Genomic DNA, 18243 nt, shown 5'->3' on the forward strand with positions numbered 1-18243 from the left:
GCACTTTTGAAATCTAGCACACACAAGCACCTGTTTCTATGCCACAATACCCATTCTGAACATGCCAATGCGGATACTAAGTGCAGTTACTTTATTGTATACGTCTATATTTTTTGCAGGTGCAACTTAGGTGCCATTTTAAACATTTTTATTCAATATGTGCATGAAAAGATTATGGCATTAGCCATTTTCACCCATGCCCCCATTTACACACAACTGGAAAGAATACTTAAAATGTATAAGGGGCCACAGTCAACATACGGATAGCCAATGTAAATCAGAACTAAGTTCAGTGAAACTGATTAATAGTCCTGTAAGTGAGCTCAGAATCAGGCTCATCGTTTACTAAACTTCTCATAAAAGAAAGCACTGCAGGTCACGACCTTCTTCACAGTTCAACTAAGGAGCAATTTTTTGTTCTTGCTGCTCTTCTGTTATCTCCTCTCTACCTGATGAATGCTGATGAAACAATCAAAGTTGCAATTTCAGCCAGTCATTTTAGAAATAGCTAGCTCTACCAGCAGTAATTGGCCTCGATGCAGGAATTACTATTCTATGGCCTATGTTATTTATATAGGAGGTCAGACTAGAATGGGGTTCTCAAACTGGCAGTCATGACCCCTCAGGGGGTCGTGAGGTTATTACATGGGGCTAGCGAGCTGTCAGCCTCCACCCCCAAACCCCGCTTCACTTCCAGCATTTATAATAGTGTTTTTATAAAATGTGTTTTAATTTAGAAGGGAGGGGATGTTGTACTCAGAGGCTTGCAGTGTGGAAGGGGTCAGTCAATGGTACAAACATTTGGGAACCGCTGAAAAATCTATAGGTAATGTCTTTGCATACAGTCACAGGAATTCATGTGTCTTTCAGGTACTAGATTACTTGATTTAGCCAATTAGACACCATATGATCAAATTACTCACAGATAATCGGGTTGGATATTAACATATCTGTCCATCTGTGTTTTAACTACTTCACTGCAAGCATGGACTGCTTTAACCACTTCACAACAACCATCTTTAACTGGACTATTGACAGTTTAAAGCAGTGGTCTCCAACCTTTTTACACACAAAATCACTTTTTGAATTTAAGCGCAATCCAGAATCTATCCCGCCCCTTCCCTGAGGCCCCACCCTGCTCCCTCCAGCCCCCCTCCCACCATCGCTCGCTCTCCCCCACCCTCACTCACTTTCACCAGGCTGGGGCAGTGGTTTGGGGTGCAGGCTCTGGGCTGGGGTTGAGGAGTTCGGAGTGTGGGAGCGGGCTCCGGGCTGAGCCTGGGGCAGGGGGTTGGGGTGCAGGAGAGGATGAGGGGTGCAAGCTCTGGGAGGGAGTTTGGGTGCAGGAGTGGGCTCTGGGCTGGGGCAGGGGGTTAGGGTGCAGGAGGGTGTTTGGGGTGCTGGCTCTGGGAGGGGACTCAGGGCTGGGGCAGGTGGTTGGGGTGTGAGAGGGGTGCAGACTCCCTCTGGGCAGCGCTTACCTCAGGTGGCTCCCAGGCAGCAGTGCAGCGGGGCTAAGGCAGGCTCCCTGTCTGCCCTGGCCCCGCATCACTCCTAGAAGCAGCCAGCAGGTCGCTGCGGCCCCTGGGGAGTGGGCAGTGTGGCTCAAGGCACCGACCCGCAGCTCCCATTGGCCACAGTTCCCCATTCCGGCCAATGGGAGCTGCGGGGGCGGTGCCTGCAGACAGGAACAACATGTGGAGACTCCCTGCACCCTCCCCCCCCTCCAGGGCCACGTGGCTGCAGGGATGTGACAACAGCTACCAGGAGCAGCATCGGGCCAGGGCAGGCAGGGAGTCTGCCTTAGCCCTGCTGTGCTGTTGGACTTTTAGTGGCCAGAGATCGTGATCGACTGTCAGAGGCTCCAGGATCAACCAATCAATTGTGATCTACCGGTTGGTAACCACTGCTGATTCTTCGCTGAATGTAAATATAACAACTGCTCCTTCCTCCTCCTCAAAAGAACAGCTCCATTTGTGAATTCAGAGTAATTACTGCTGACGTTAGCAACAAAACACAAATTTTTACCGTTTTTTTACTCCCAATAGCCCTGCAAAGCCAATTCAATTATGATGGAATGAGCATGATTCTATTTTATTGTGTGCATCATGAACAGAATTGTTTCAAGTGGATGGTCTATCCAATGTCTGAGCACCAATTTAAGTAAACTGATTTAGAAACCAATTAGGTTAAATTGGTCCAAACCAACCTCTTGCATGGATAATTTTATTCTGGATTAGGCTATTAAAAATTAAACTAAATCAAAATACGGCTGAAATAAAAGTGTCCACACAAGAAATTGACCCCAACTGAACTCAGTTTATTGGTTTCGAAACAGACTTACCTACATTGGTACAACTTTTGTGTGTTGACAAGCCCTAAATTCTAATAAATTATCCCTGTGCTACCCCACTGAAGTCTGTACAGGTGTAAATGAACTTTTATTACTGATGACAATGCATGGAATGGAAAGAACCCAGCTTCACTTTTAGATCCCAGGCTGAGTTTGCAGAACTGGCATATTTTTTACCTGTAAACTGAACACCTTTGATCCAGAAATCTCTGAAACACAATAAAAATGAGGCCATTTTTACAAATTTGCTTTTCAGAGTAGAACCTCATCTTAGAGAAGTTATACATGTGATAGATATATTTAGATACATGTAGTGAACTCAGGAGTGTGTATTGTTCCACAAGAATTGTATGTTTGTCAGCATTGAGGTTGTTCAGATATATGCCATCATGTGCCAGCAGTGCCCCTCTGCTATGTACATTGGACAAACTGGACAGTCTCTACATAAACGAATAAATTGACACAAATCAGACATCAAGAATTGTAACATTCAAAACCAGTAGGAGAGCACTTCAATCTCCCTGGACACTCAATAACAGACTTAGAAGTGGCCATTCTTCAACAAAAGAACTTCAAAAACAGACTTCAGTGAGAAACTGCAGAACTGGAATTAATTTGCAAATTTGACACCATCAAATTAGGCCCAAATAAAGACTGGGAGTGGCTGGGTCACTAAAAAAATTAATTTTCCCTCTGTTGATACTCACACCTTCTTGACAACTGCTGGGAATGGACCATATCTACCATGATTGAATTGGCCTCATTAGCACTGACCCCCCCCACCTCCCGTCTTTTCATGTGCTGTGTATTTATACCTGCGTATTTTATTTTCCACTCCATGCATCTGATAAAGTGGGTTTTAGCCCACGAAAGATTATGCCCAAATAAATTTGTTAGTCTGTAAGGTGCCACAAGGACTCCTCGTTGTTGTTGTTTTTTTGGTTAGATAAACTTAATAAACAAGTTATTTAGCACAAAGTATGTAAGATGAAGTTTAATATTTTAAGTAGCTGCCTATATTATTCTTTAGCAAACTACTTGATTATGTTGAAAGAGAGTTTTCCTAGGGCTTCTTCACAGTGCTGAGCACTTTGGCCCTGATCCAGCAAAGCACTAAAGCACCTGCTTAACTTTAAGCATATGAGTAATCCTCTTGAAGCGAATGGGTCTAGTCACATGCTTAAGTGCTTTGCTGGATCAGAGCTACAGTGCTCAGCACCTTACAGGATCAAGCCCTCAGTGAGCTGAGTAGCATGTGTGAGGATCTCCATTTCTGTTTGGTTTGGGAATTTTATTTTATAATGCTTCATATGGAAGAATTTATTAATAGGTTTGTCATCATTTAAAAAAGAGTTACTTAGATGCCAGGATGAGGAAGGACTACCATTTTCTAATCAGAAGTATTCTGGAAGAAAATTCTCCAAATGCCAAAGACAAGAAAATAATGCTAACATAAATTAAGAAGAAAACAGTTGATAACAGTAGTTCAGATAGGTTGTCAGCCGGTGCAAATCAACATAGTTACATTGAAGCCGATTTATACCAACTGAGGATCCATTTCTATGTATTTTATTGGAAGTTTAGTATGAGTTGGGTCAAGTAAATATGCTCTGTTTATTTTTCTTAGAATTAATAGGAATGATAGTAAAAACAAAATATAGCGAGCAGCATTTTGGAAAGCAACTATCACATGTGTATTGTGTAAATAGTGTTCATTCAAACAGAGAAGTATTGACTTGTTTCATGTTTGTTCAGTATGTCTGTCATTTTTGGGGTGTTCCATACAGTGATCAGAAATGTCTAAAACAAGCATTTTATGTGTTCATTTTTCCCAGGAGAAAATGAAACGTGAAGTCTGCCTGCAGTAGGGAAAAGAAAGAGAAGACGACAAATTGGAAGTGAACTATGTGGTTTTTGGCGGGACGGGGGAGGAACCAGACATTGGCACCAGAGACTGGGAGAAATCTGACACAGCTCAAAGGTTCAGTCTCTTTGCAGTTACCGATAAACTTATCAATGAATCAGTTAAAAGCACAGTTTGCCATCCTCAGTCACCTGTCTGGGGCAGTTCCTTTATCAGCCAAGGGAGTAGTTGGTCAGATCGCAGTTAAATGTAGTCATTTACAAAGAGGAGGAAAACTAGAAAAGAAGCATAAGGCAAGAAAATATATCTGTTTTCATTGCTTTGATTTTGAGAAAAATAGCAAACTTTTATCAAGATTGAGGAAAATTAACTTTGTCCAGAACTGGGAAAACAGAATTGTCTTTCTGACAATGGAGCACTCTGTGTGATATGTTTATTCCACAGATACAAGAACAAGCAACTGCAAATTTATGCATCTGAACATCTAAAAAAGGCGGCAATGATCTTCACATTCTAAATGTACATTAATTAGTTACCACCTCATTAAGTAGGATAGTTGAAGTCACCGTGAGTGATCTCATTTTATTTTTACATACAAAAAATTTGGGAAGAGTCCTAGTTAATATGCCAACAAATCAGTTTAAAATACTAGCCCAGCGTGAAAAATTCCTAGTCATCAGATTGAATGTCATCAGCACAAAAGAGGTTATATTGACATCTCATTTACTATCACCCCAGGAAACAGATAAGACCATTTCAATAACTCACAGCTCAGAAATCACCTACTGTCTGGAATCCTGGGCTAACACAAGGGCAGTAGCCACTCCCTGTTGTTTCAGAAAGTAAAAGATTTAGACAAGGAAGGATTGGGATCCTGGGAAACATGAAAAGAGAAAGGGTAAAACCAGCCTCAACAAGAGCTGAGTGAAAGACATTTTCCTTTTTCCCCCCTAACCCCAACAATATCCCTGAAGAAATGCATGTCAAATGGGTTATGCAATGGGGGGGGAGTGGGGGACTGGGGTCCCTGAGGAAATTCGAATCCACTGCATGTAAGAGACTTCAGACATAAAATCTTGTAACTTCTGTGCAGGCTACATACTCAGCATCAGCTGCCTGTGATAATGGGCTGCCAGCTACACTTTATCTACCTTCATAATTTTTAAAAAATAATGTCAATTTCACAACAAAGGAATTTTAAATTTTGTCAAGATGATGAACATGCTGCCCCGAAGTTTGAATGTATCTCATGTCATTCCAGTGGCAAAACCCAAGGTATACTTACCATAGTTCCCAGCATTACAAAGTAGCACCATTATAGTAGAGAGACTGTTGATGATTTGATTATATATTTCTCTCTCTTCATTCCCCCCCGCCCCAACCCAATTTGCCCCACAAGATTCAACTGCAACTTATCTAAAGCAAAGATTTAGGCACTATCCCTCATTCACCCCTACCCAACACAATTGTTTCAGGATTTCTGAAATTTACATGAATATGGGAACCTAAAGATACATTTTTATGCTTGCATAATTGAAAGTTAAGGCTGGGCCATCAGTTAAAAGAGGACACCCCTCACCCCCAAATAAAAATACATTGGACGTTGACAATTTGAACTATTTAGACCATTTTTAACCTATGGAAACACTTTCGGAGATCACAAACTCACATAAAATCTTTGCAAACTCCTGCAAAATTAATCCCACAAATTCATAGAATCCCACAAATGCTTGTAACACATTCTCGAAAAACTCAAACTAAGGTGAGAGGAAGACTGAATCAGATTTTCAAATAAAACACCTTTTTTTTCTCCCATTTTTCCTTTCTCTCCCCACAACTTTCAGCACTGGCTCTTTGCTTCCTCTTCCTGAGTCCCACCTCTAACAGATCCCACTATCTACACAAATGTATTCTTTCTCTAGGTCTGGTGTCTCTTCTGCAGTCAATATTTCATATTCTGGGACTTCACTGGCCAGTGCTGCCCCAGAAGACAACCTTTGATGCTGGCTGAGGAAGGTAGAACACATGGAATTTAAAAGAGAAAACATCCTCTACCTTCAAGTCTGGATCCTGTGTCCAAATCAGTTAGCCATAACTAATCACATAATTCAACATTTCTTTTTACTTTCCTACAGAAATTATAAAACAGAGATTACAGCAGAATATTGAGAGAGCTGGTAGAATACTACAAAACAGTGCCAGCCACCATTGATTCAGATTTGAAACAGCTGTTCTAGTTGACCATGCTCAACAACACCTTTTGTTGTTTGCCATTTGCAAACATTTGTGTGACTTGAATTTTTGTTTGCATTAATGTTTTGGGAATGGCTGTTTTACAGATTGACACCTATATGTGCATGCCAACTCTGGCATGAGTTTATTCACTATTTGTTATTCTCATCCAATCACGGAGAGCAAACATTACCATTGGTAGATGACCAATCACAGAACACAAAGGACAAATAGCGAACAGTTCATGAATAATCCACAGACTAAAATTTGTTTGATAAACTGCTTGTGGACTAATTATGAACAACAAATAGATTTATAAAAATCAATGAAGCATCTGCAATCAGGGAAAAGGGATAAATTTGCAATGAATGTTAGTCACAATGAGTAATTCAACCAGCTCAGGTTAGTAATAATGATCATATAATTTACATTTGTCTAGCACCTTTTATCATAAAGGATCTGAAAGGATATACACACCACATATATCTAAAAATCACATTAGTGTCGCCCACTGCTCAAATGCAGTCTCGCTTGGGCACCACACTGAAGCACTGGTTCATTAGGGCTTGTCTACAGTTGGAAATTTACTTAAATAGTTATTCCAGAATAATTATCACTTTCAAAATGGAAAAGGAACTCTTATTCTGGAATAAGTGTTCATACAGCCACTTATTCTATAGCTATTTCAGTAAATTTCCAAGTGCAGACATGCTTAATTGATGCAGAGGGAAGAGTGCAACTTAGTGAATCACCAACCCAACTTCCTGCTGCTACCTTTGTTTTGTAGAGATCTCCCATCAAAGTGCTAACCAGCTTAACTTTGTTTAGCTTTTGAGATCTGATAAGAGCAATGACTCAAGATGGTTTGGCCTAAATTTGGGTCAGGCAGGCTTTTGGAACACAGGAACGGTGTAGATGAAATCAGTCCCATCCTAGAATTATCAGGGAACAGAATTATTAAAACCCCTCAACATAAAACAATTAGATAGTCACACAATTCAAAAGTAGTTTGTCACAGTAATGGAATCTTTGTGTGTACAACACTGGTGTTTAATTAATGTAGTGAATTTCAGGAGTGAAATTCATTTCATTTGAGAAGTGAAATTTACTAATATAACAGAAGCAAATATTTTTAGAAGAGCATGTTTTCTGACGATATCCCACTTTATCCCATTTAGTTGACTTTTCTATACATGATAAGAACGTGAGGTATATTAGCAACCAACTAGGCCACTGCAGCTGCTTTCTCTAAGATTGGGAACCTGCTGATTTGACCTGTTCATCAAAAACGTCATCTCAAAAGGACAAGACTGTTTTAAAAATTTCCTTCCTATTTTTCCCATTTCTGATCAATCTTTTTTTAAAAAAAAACACTGAACTACAGAGCCAGACTAAAATATAAAAGCATTGTAGGACAAAACCTTTCCCCCTCTTGTTTTATAGAGTTTGAACTTAGCTGACCCTGTTTGTAACCATTGTTCTTCCAAATGTGATGCACATGTCCATGACACTAGATGTGTATGTATGTTTCATGCACTGATGCCAGGAAGTTTTGCCTAATGGTATCATATGGGTGGCATGCCTGCACCCTGCTGCTCCTTGTGCTCCAAGATGAGGGTATAAAGGTAGGGAGCCCCCCATCCCTTCTCAGTTCCTTCATACTGGATCCTTAAATGAAAGACTCTGGTGCTTTGGGGGAAATAGGGGGGGTCGTGTCATGGATGTATGCAACATATCTCAAAGAACAACAGTTAAGAAAGGTAAGTGTTCTTTCTTTTTTGAGTGATTGCATATGTCCATTAAATTAGGTGATTCAAAAGCAGTTTCCAGTGAAAGTGGGGCTAGGAGTCTCACTGGAAGAGGAATGGGAGAACTGCTTTCCCTACATTAGCATCTTCCCTTGATGTGTGAGTAAGTGCATAAAGTCTAGCAACAGTATGGACTGTGGACTACATTGCTGCTCTGCAAATGTCTACCATCAGGACCTTACTCATAAACGTCATGGATGCTGAGTGAGCTCTGGTTGACAATTTTTCTGGAGGAGTAACATCCTTGGCATTAAGAAAAGGAGTACTTGTGGCACCTTAGAGACTAACAAATTTATCTGATCATAAGCTTTCACAAGTACTCCTTTTCTTTTTGCGGATACAGACTAACATGGCTGCTACTCTGAAACCTAGCCAAAATCACTAACTGCATGTTCACAGAGGAACAACTGACAGCACATGGCCGCCACTGACCAGGGATGGTAAAGAGGAACTGAAGGGAGGATGGGGTGGTCTCTGTGTGTTATGTGGGCCACATCTAGACAATATATATACTATCTATATATATATACTGTATATAATAATATAGTCCCTGGAAAAATCATGGAGCAGGTCCTCAAGGAAACCATTTTGAAGCACGTGGAGGAGAGGAAGGAACAGTCAACATGATCAGGAACAGTCAACATGGATTCATCAAGGGCAAGTCAACCTGACTGCCCTCTATGATGAGATAACTGGCTCTGTGGATATGGGGAAAGCAGTGGATGTGATATATCTTGACTTTAGCAAAGCTTTTGCTACAGTCTCCCACAGTTCAACAAGGAGAAGTGCAGAGTCCTGGACTTAGGAAGCAAGAATCCCATGCACCGCTACGGGCTGGGGATCGACTGGCTAAGCAGCAGTTCTGCAGAAGAGTACCTGGGGATTACAGTGGATGAGAAGCTGGATATGAGTCAGCAGTGTGCCCTTGTTGTCAAGGAGGCTAATGGCATATTGGGCTGCATTAGTAGGAGCACTGCCAGCAGATCGAGGGAAGTGATTATTCTCCTCTATTCAGCACTGGTAAGGCCACATCTGGAGAACTGCTTCCAGTTTTTGGCCCCCCACTACAGAAAGGATGTGGACATCTGGAGAGAGTGGCAACGAAAATGATCAGGGGGCTGGGACACATGACTTACGGAGGAGAGGCTGAGGGAACTGGGCTTGTTTAGTCTGCAGAAGAGAAGAGTGAAGGGGGAGTCCAAAGAGGATGGAGCTCGGTTGTTCTCAGTGGTGGCAGATGACAGTGTGACATTGCACTCCATATGCTTTATGAAAATATGCTTACGAATGTGAATATAATGTAACTGGAATATGCTTTATGCAAAAGGTCTCTGGTAAGGTTTCATTACAAAGCTTATAATACTGAGTGTGTTCATCCTATTTGTATGCATGTATATTCTTGTATCTGAAGCTAGAAATATCAAGTATAACTTTGAGGTCCTATTGTAATTATACAAAGTGTGGGCCATTAATGGTGGTTTGGAATCTTGATGGCTCCCATTGACTAGGACAATTGGTTGTAAATGGCTTATTCATCTGCAAGCCTTCCTATGTACATGTGGGCAAGCCTGTGGGTAATGAAGAATGAGGTTTCACAGGGACATGTGACTGTGTCACCTGATAATGAAATCCACCTTAAATCTGGTACTTTTCCATTTAGAAGGAGGGGTGGGGACTCAGAGAGACAAAAGATTCCCGCCTTGTGCCAAAGCTATAAAAGGGGTTGGAACAGGACAAAGGGGGTGGCCAGTCATGAGAAAGCCCCTGCTTAACACCTATGATGTCTGCTGGAACTAACAAGGACTGTACTAGGGGAATGGATCGGGCCCAGACTAAGAAGGAGTCTAGTCTGTGAAAGAAGCTTATTGGAACATCTCTGAGGGTGAGATATTACCTATAATCAGTTTCTTAATGTATTAGGCTTAGACTTGCATGTTTTTGCTTTATTTTGCTTAGTTACTTAATTTGTTCTGTCTGTTATTACTTGAAACCACTTACATCCTACTTTTTATACTTAATAAAATCACTTTTGTTTATTAATGAACCCAGAGTAAGTGATTAATACCTGGGGGAGCAAACAGCTTTGCATATCTCTCTATCAGTGCTATAGAGGGCGGACAATTTATGAGTTTACCCTGTATAAGCTTTATACAGAATAAAACAGATTTATTTGGGGGCTTGGATTCCATTGGGAGCTGGGTGTCTGGGTGCTGGAAGCAAGTAACCTACTGAGCAGTTGTTAGTTAAAGTCTGCAGCTTTGGGGACATGGACCAGACCTGGGTCTGTGTTGCAGCAGGCTAGCATGTCTGGCTCAACAAGGCAGGGTTCTGGAGTCCCAAGCTGGCAGGGAAAATGGGCTCAGAGGTAATTCCAACACATCAGGTGACAGTCCCAAGGAAGTCTCTGTGACTGAACCCGTCACAGACAGAACAAGGAGCAATGCTCTCAAGTTGCAGTGGGGGAGGTCTAGGTTGGATATTAGGAAACACTATTTCACTAGGAGAGTGGTGAAGCACTGGAATGGGTTACCTAGGGAGGTGGTGGAATCTCCATCCTTATTGGTTTTTAAGGCCCGGCTTGACAAAGCCCCGGCTGGGATGATTTAGTTGGTGTTGGTCCTGCTTTGAGCAGGGGGTTGGACTAGATGACCTCCTGAGATCTCTTCCAACCCTAAATTTCTATGATTCTATCTATATGGCCCTGAGGATGTCACATGGGCCGCACATGTGCACTGATTGGGCCGCAAGCAGCCCATGGGCCGCAGGTTGAGAACTACTTCTCTACCCTTTATACTCTCTGCTCAGAGCATCAGAGGCACCTGGGCACAGGTATGGCTGCCCCTACGAGTACAGCTAAAGAAAACTCTCCAGTATTGGAGTATGAGATTCGCACACACCTAGTGTAAAGGACATATGCAATCACTTGAAGAAGAAAAGTTTCTTTACTTTATTTAAAAATAGACACTGAAGTTGGAAGGGCTGAGCGCTATAACCTTTATTTTACTTCTGTGCAAAGCACAGCTATTTCTTTATATGTGCTTTTAAAAATATATTCAGTGAGTGTTTGACTCTTAAAAGAATAAATAAATGTTAGCAGTCCAGTACTCATGAGCTACTTCGCAGTGATAAATCAGTGTGCATGCACAAAGATGGCAGAAATGAGCTTCCAAGGGTTTAAAATCTTTTTTTATATAAACCACAATGAAAAATGTTATTTTAAAAATCATATGAAATATCCTGAAAGAGGGTATCCTTTAACAAATGCTGGTGGTAAATGGATGATCCCTGAGGACTTCAGAAGAGGCCCACATCTGTAAAATGTTTTACATTTTCAAGATGGAAGGCACTACATTTCTGTATATATATGTTGTTGTTATAGTCAGATATTTTTGTATACTATAATCTGCTGTGGAATGGTCTGCAGATTCCAAGGGCTTAATTTTCCTCATGTATGCCAGTATAAATCAGGAATAAAATCCACTGAGGTCAATGGAATTACAGTGGTATCACTTAGGAGAATCAGGCCCAGTATCATCTTGGTTTTTTTTGTTTTATATAAATCTGCTGCTAATTTTTAAAAAGCTACTCTTTACATAGAACCTAGCTTTTCAAAATGTTGCATGCCATTTACCCACGTCAACTGAGAATTGAAAACCCATGTGAATGCACAGCCTGCCATGGGGGATATTAGGCCTGCATGACATGTTCAAATCTGTGCATAATTAAGACACATGCCTATCTGTGCAATTTTTTCTGCATTTCTGCTGATTATGCGGAGACAGAACTGAGTGATGATTGTTACTGTGTAAATATGATTTTCTAATCACAACAGTTTGGGTAGCTCTCCGTGCAATATCACTCTTTGAAATATAGTAGGAAAAACTCACTATACAATATACAGTATATATGACCGCAGGCCTGGTGGGGCACTGCAAGTATACGTACAGTGAACAGGCAGAGTCTACAGATCACTCTTTCAACATGAGTGCTTGTGTGCATATGTGCATGCACGCGCCACCCCCCAGTATTCAAAATGAACCTCTTCCTGAGTTTTGTCTTTTCCCTAAACTGCAACTGCAGTGTATGTTTTCTCCTGAGCTTGACTTTGTCCTTTGGGTTTCTCCCACCAAGGCCCATCTGTATTTCTGCCCCTAGTTCCACCCTTCCCCTCTTAAACACATGGACCCTTCTGTACCATAGATTGGAGCTAGTCAGACCTGCCTTCCAGGCAAAAACCAGTATGACTCAGAAGAATACAACTGCCTCCCCCTGCAAGTTCCTGACATTTCACATCCTCCCAGAATGGGCATAAGGAGAGGTCTTCAAAAATCATTAAATCTTTGAAAAAAAGACAATTTTCTCCTGTCACATAGAAATGCGTGTGTGTTACTCTAGCTGCTTGGCCAATTTGATTTGCCCCTTATTTCTTTAAAATCTGGCCCTTGATGTTTTATTTTCTGGAGAGCCAGACAGCTTGTCTGTCACAGAGGGCAAGAGGGAGCACAAGTTTAACTAATGCATCTTAATCACTCAGCAGTTCTGCCATAATGCTGCTACTGCACAAAACAGCAATTAACTAAGACCAACACAAAAAGGAAGAGAAAGTTGTCAATATCAGTTTTAATTTCAGACAAGGAAAAACATTGCTAAATACAAATGGGAAAATTTGTAGGAAATTTAATTTTGTTCTGAAGTATTTAAGACAACATGGAAGAGAAGACAACAGCAGAGGCATGGTTTACTGATGTAACGCATGAGGCCTAGAATACCTAGCAATTCTGTGGTCAGAGGATCAAATCCCAGCAGGGTTGTCTTACTGTCTATGGGTCCCTTTGAATGAAACCTTAAAAAACCCCAACATCCTGTCTACTCTGGGTAGGTATTAAATAGCCCTTGGTAGCTTTGTAAGAGTAGAGGTTTTCCCTGATGTTGTCCATGTCCAAAATTGACACAATTCTCTGGCTGTAATCTTCTAACCCAGAGTGGCTGCTTTTTGTATGTCTGGTACTGTATATAGTTTTCAAAGTTCTTCAGGAAGAAAGGCACTAATATAAATATGTTATTAATCTGGAAAGAAACACACCAAAACCACATTATGAAAAGATACATGAAATGTCTTAATTAAAAATGATATGAAAATAACAGCTGCAGCAATGTTTCTGCTTCTCCATACAGAAAATCCATCTGGTTGCAGCTGATGTAAGCTAGTAACATGCCAATGAACATACAGTCTCTTTCAGGTTTAAGATAAATGAAAATGTGTTGCATTATTTTTTTGGGGGGCGGGGGGGTAGGAGGAGAGTAAGTGATTGGGGTCTGAGAAATGATAAGATCTTTGATGCATTTGGAACAGGGAATTTTAGTTACCACCACCAGATGGGTGAGCCCTTTCCTGTGTTTTACTGGCCTGGGTGCGACAACACAAACAAAAGCTGCATCTCAGTTACACATGGAACCTGCTTACTGTGACAAAAAAAGTTCAGGTCTAGATACACATTACCTCACCACTTATTCTATCCCAACTCCACAATTACAGTATTCTTGACCATTGTCCACGTTCCCTGACTCCCCCTTGAGTGGTGGACTACAAGCTTTCCAGTACTGAATACTAATTCAGTGGCACGATTACCATTTCCACAGGATGCCAAAGTGGTGGAATGTTTGATATAAGTATGAGGTAGATTCAGTTACTCAAAGAGAATTTTCTTTGTCTTTCAGACTATTCATCGGTCAAAAGGAAAAATATCCCTGAAGGAAGTCCTTTGCAACTTGGTTGATTTTTCTTAGAGATCACTAAAACCCCAATTTTAAAATTCCAAAAGTTAGAGTGTGTTTAGACTGGGATTTTATTCTGGCTCACTTTAAAGAGGGCTGTCATTTGCAGAATTGGCATTCAGATTCAGACCTCAGTTCTATGGTTTAGTGAGTGCTTGATGACCTTTAATTCGCTAAGAACTCTGGTGTCTGCAGAGAGACAAGCGGTCATTTTGTGTTCACTTTGGTGCAGAAAGTTAAAGGGGAGACACACACAAGTCTTGGAGGTTTTAGTTTTGTCTTTTTCTAAATCTAAAAAAGGTCATTTTCACTAAGGGTAAAATATCTGCTCTTTGCATACAGAAAAACGTAACAGCTTCTAATTTGAAACACTGCCAACATTTAAGGGAGTTTGGATCTGAGGTTTTGGTTGAAGCCCACTTCTAGTTTTTGTGTGATAAATACATGATGAGAAGAGGGGTTCTATTAATAATCTATTATATTAACTTTTAAAAAGGTAAGGGCCAGATCACTGGTATGCACCTACTGCTGTAACGTAGCCACAACCCCACCTAAATAAACTGGTAGGTTAAACTGGGTTTACAGCTGCTTATGTTGCTGGAGCAACACAAAGCAGACAGAGCATGTAGATCAGTGGTTCTCAAACTTTTGTACTGGTTTCCATTTCACACAGCAAGCCTCTGAGTGTGACCCCACTTATAAATTAAAAACACTTTTTTATATTTAATACCATTATAAATGCTGGAGGCAAAGCAGGGCTCAGGGTGGAGGCTGACAGTTTGCGACCCCTCCCCCCCCCCCATGTAATAGCCTCCCGACCCCCTCCCTGAGGAGTCCCAACCTCCAGTTTGAGAACCCCTGATGTAGGTGAATCTGGTCATATGATGAGTTATGAGATTAATATTATTTTGGACTAAATTATATTGAGAATTTTCTGTTTCTTCTTGTGCAATTTTATGTCTCGTACAGCAACACAAATCAGAAAAGGCCTCAATGGTTTATAAATAGAGTTCAGAAGTGTGTTATCAAGGAAAAGCGGGTTTGACTTTCAAAAGCATTTTAATTCTTGTCTAGATATAATGATATCAAATAGACTATTCCGCACATTGCTTTGGTCCTGCCAAGGGCTCTAGGCAGAAGTAAGGATTTGCCTGTGCAGAGTTCCACTAAAGTCATTGGGACTCTGAACTGGGAGAGTCTTATATCCACAAGGAGCCTTTGTAGTTTGTGGCTTATGTTTGTAAAATTTATTTCCTGCTACATGCAGTTGTAATCTCTAAGCCACTCCTTGTATACTCTACTCAATAAAGAAATGTTAAAAAGACTAACAGAGAGGTACAAAGGAAGCTGTAGGTTTCTTTTTGACATGTTTCATGACACAGGAGTGTTTATTATTTGACAGACTACCCCCTACTACATTGAAAATAATTTGTAAAAGACTATTATTTAATTAATAACACTTTCTGTAAGTTACATCCAGAGATGTTTAGAAGAAATTGTGGTTAAAGAAATATTTCCTTGTAGTTTTTGTTAGATAGTATGTGTCTGCAAACTGTCAAAATCTGTCAGTAGGCTCCAGCTACAAAAATATGACACACCCACACCCCTTTTCTCCTGACTGTTATTGCCAGGACTCTGGTTTCCCCACTCTAACAAGGTTTTAAGCAAACAAAAAGACCATATTTGGGCTACAACAGAAACTAAACCCTCATAACTCAGTGTCACAGTCTGTCTGTTCTTAGAGATCACATGCACTACATCCTCTCCCATGACTGCTGCTATCGCCTTTACATCAATGACTTTCAAATGCACCTCTCCTGTCCTGACTTCTCCCTCTCTGTCCAGGCTTGCATCACTTCATTTCTTTCCAACGTTTCTTCCCGGATCTCCACTGCTTTCTGACATTTAATATGGCTAACATTGATCTCCTAATCTTTCCTCCTAGATTCTTTCTCCTCCTCCATCAATATGGCCATTGATGTTGACAAAGCCACTATTATCTCAGCCACCCAGGCTCTCCTCCATGTAGATCTAGCATGTACCAATAGATCTAGCATGTACCAAATCCCAGTATTCTTTCTTTACAACTTACCTTTTTTTTTTCCAGCTACGACCTTTTTTCCCAAGCTTTGCTTGACCTTTTTTCCAAGCCTAAAGACTACTGCAACTTCCCCCTCTAATTCCCATTTCACACTTTTTTAGTCCATCCGAAGTGTCAAAGCCCAAATGCCAAGATTTTCAGAAGCGGCTAATGATTTGGGGTACCTCAGTTTTAGGGTGCCGGACTGGAGACCTCTTAAAGGGGCAAAGGCAGGCCCATTTAATGTGTGTCAAGTTGAGCACTCAACAAATGGGTCACCCCAAATCCTTACACACTTTTGAAAATATTGGCCAGAAGTCGTCTTCCTGTCCTTCTGCAAATCACCACTACCACCAATATTATAATTTCAGCTGACACTGGGCTCAGTTACTGCCAATTTCCATTTTGTAATATAAATGACTGCATTGCAGTGCGGAGTCAGATTGTTCCTCTTTGGAGTTTATTCGTTTACTAAATTTTTACAGAGTTTTGGGATCCTTCAGGATGAAAAGTGCTGTAGAAATGAGAGAAAATGTAAGTACTAGCATTAATGTGCATGTATCAAGGGGAGATTGGGTCCCATAGAGATTCACAAAGAAATTTACGCACGGTGTGACTTATCAATCTTCGGAGGGAGTTTGGTACCTAAATTTGGGCTGCCTGGAGGTGCCTCCCTCTGTCTGCTTGAGATTCTTAGCTGCAAACCCTCTCTTGGGAGTTAGGTGCCTATGCCATTTTTGCAAGAAGGAAATACCCACTGAATACCCTCTGCAGCCTAGTTAGTCGGGAGTTGGGATGTTTAGCACATATTTCTGGGGATTACTCAGTTTTTATTCTACCTTTGTAGCACTCAATTTTAAAGCTTCTAAGCAGTGCACTTTTTCTGTGATTTTTATTCTTAGTCATCATCCTAGAAACAACAGTGTCAGCCTCATAGTGGAAAACAAACTGAAATAGCTGTCACCAGTGTCAGTAAATCAGAGTCAGATAACAGGACTAATTTATGAGTCATGGTGGGTCAGACAGTTAAATATACAAAAACAGTACCCTCAAATTTGTGTACCATTCATTTTGTATATGCAAGTTTTGGGAGTCGAAATTGCACCTGCAAAGAAGTCTTGTATTATTTATTTTTAAAATTAATAATACCAGTACTTTAATTTGGCTGCACTAAGAACAAGTCTTTTTTGCATGTTAACTTTGCACTCAGAAAACTATAACTGCCTGGTTTGCCGTTGCACCCAGGTAGAGGAAGTGAAACTACTCCGATGTGTGCCTGTAATAGATTCTCCAATATAGCCTATATTCTATATTATGCACCTAGAGATTATAGATTTTGTAAAATGCTTTGGAGGAAAGGTGCTATATAAAGATATGTTGATTATAAATACTTCCACATTTGGAGATAACCAAACTTTTCCTAACTGTCTTTAATACTATATATACACATTTGCTGTCACGCTGAAGTTCACTGACACTTAATTCATTTCACATATCCTGTAACTGCACAAGAGGTATTATTCCAAGTACCCTTTTGATGTTACAGACTATTTCCACCCCACATGACTAAATCAAAGCATTCCAGAAAACCAAAGGGACGGTTAAGTCTCTGGAATTTCAGAGCAAACATTTCTGTATGTCTGGTGCTTCAACTTCTGCCAAGTAATTTCTCCTAGCAGTTCTGCATTTCCTTTAGTACACTAATACTAGTGTGCTAGTACACTAGTGCTATTAAACTCATCTTGATTCTGATCTCCTTATACTTAATTTGCATTGGTGTAATTCCGCTGATTTATTCCTCGTGTACATGTGATCAAAATTAGGCTCTTTCAGTAAAACGAATCAAGAGCAGTAGGCCTGGCTTTGATCTCATGTACACTAGGAATAAATCAACTGAAATCAGTGGAATTACACCAGTGTAAATTAAGCATAGAAGATCAGAATCAGGCCCAGCGTGTATAATGTAGTGGACTCTCATTAGTTTTTTAACATAAAGACAGTGGTCATTTCACGGACTTAAATCTGTGCCGCATGGAAATATAAAGACTCTAATGAGAAAGTGGGTATGCACTTAAACTTGGTCTACAGTATTTATGTTCTCCAATGGGAATAATAGTTCATTATGATAATA

At 40.6% G+C, this 18243-nt stretch overlaps 1 protein-coding gene and 1 long non-coding RNA gene across 5 annotated transcripts in view; one reads left to right on the forward strand and one right to left on the reverse strand.

Moving 5' to 3' along the window:
- DLGAP1 (DLG associated protein 1) overlaps positions 1–18243 on the reverse strand; it is a 620850-nt gene that overhangs the window by 50697 nt on the left and 551910 nt on the right. The gene's annotated exons all lie outside the window — the stretch shown is intronic.
- The window catches only part of LOC141982469 (uncharacterized), a 64528-nt gene that overhangs the window by 38132 nt on the left and 8153 nt on the right, over positions 1–18243 (forward strand). Inside the window, exon 2 of the long non-coding RNA XR_012638094.1 lies at positions 4189–4334. This is a non-coding gene — a long non-coding RNA (uncharacterized LOC141982469). The remainder of the gene's footprint in view (positions 1–4188; positions 4335–18243) is intronic.

This window comes from Natator depressus, chromosome 2, assembly GCF_965152275.1.
Source record: "Natator depressus isolate rNatDep1 chromosome 2, rNatDep2.hap1, whole genome shotgun sequence".
Classification (NCBI taxonomy): Eukaryota; Metazoa; Chordata; order Testudines; family Cheloniidae; genus Natator; species Natator depressus.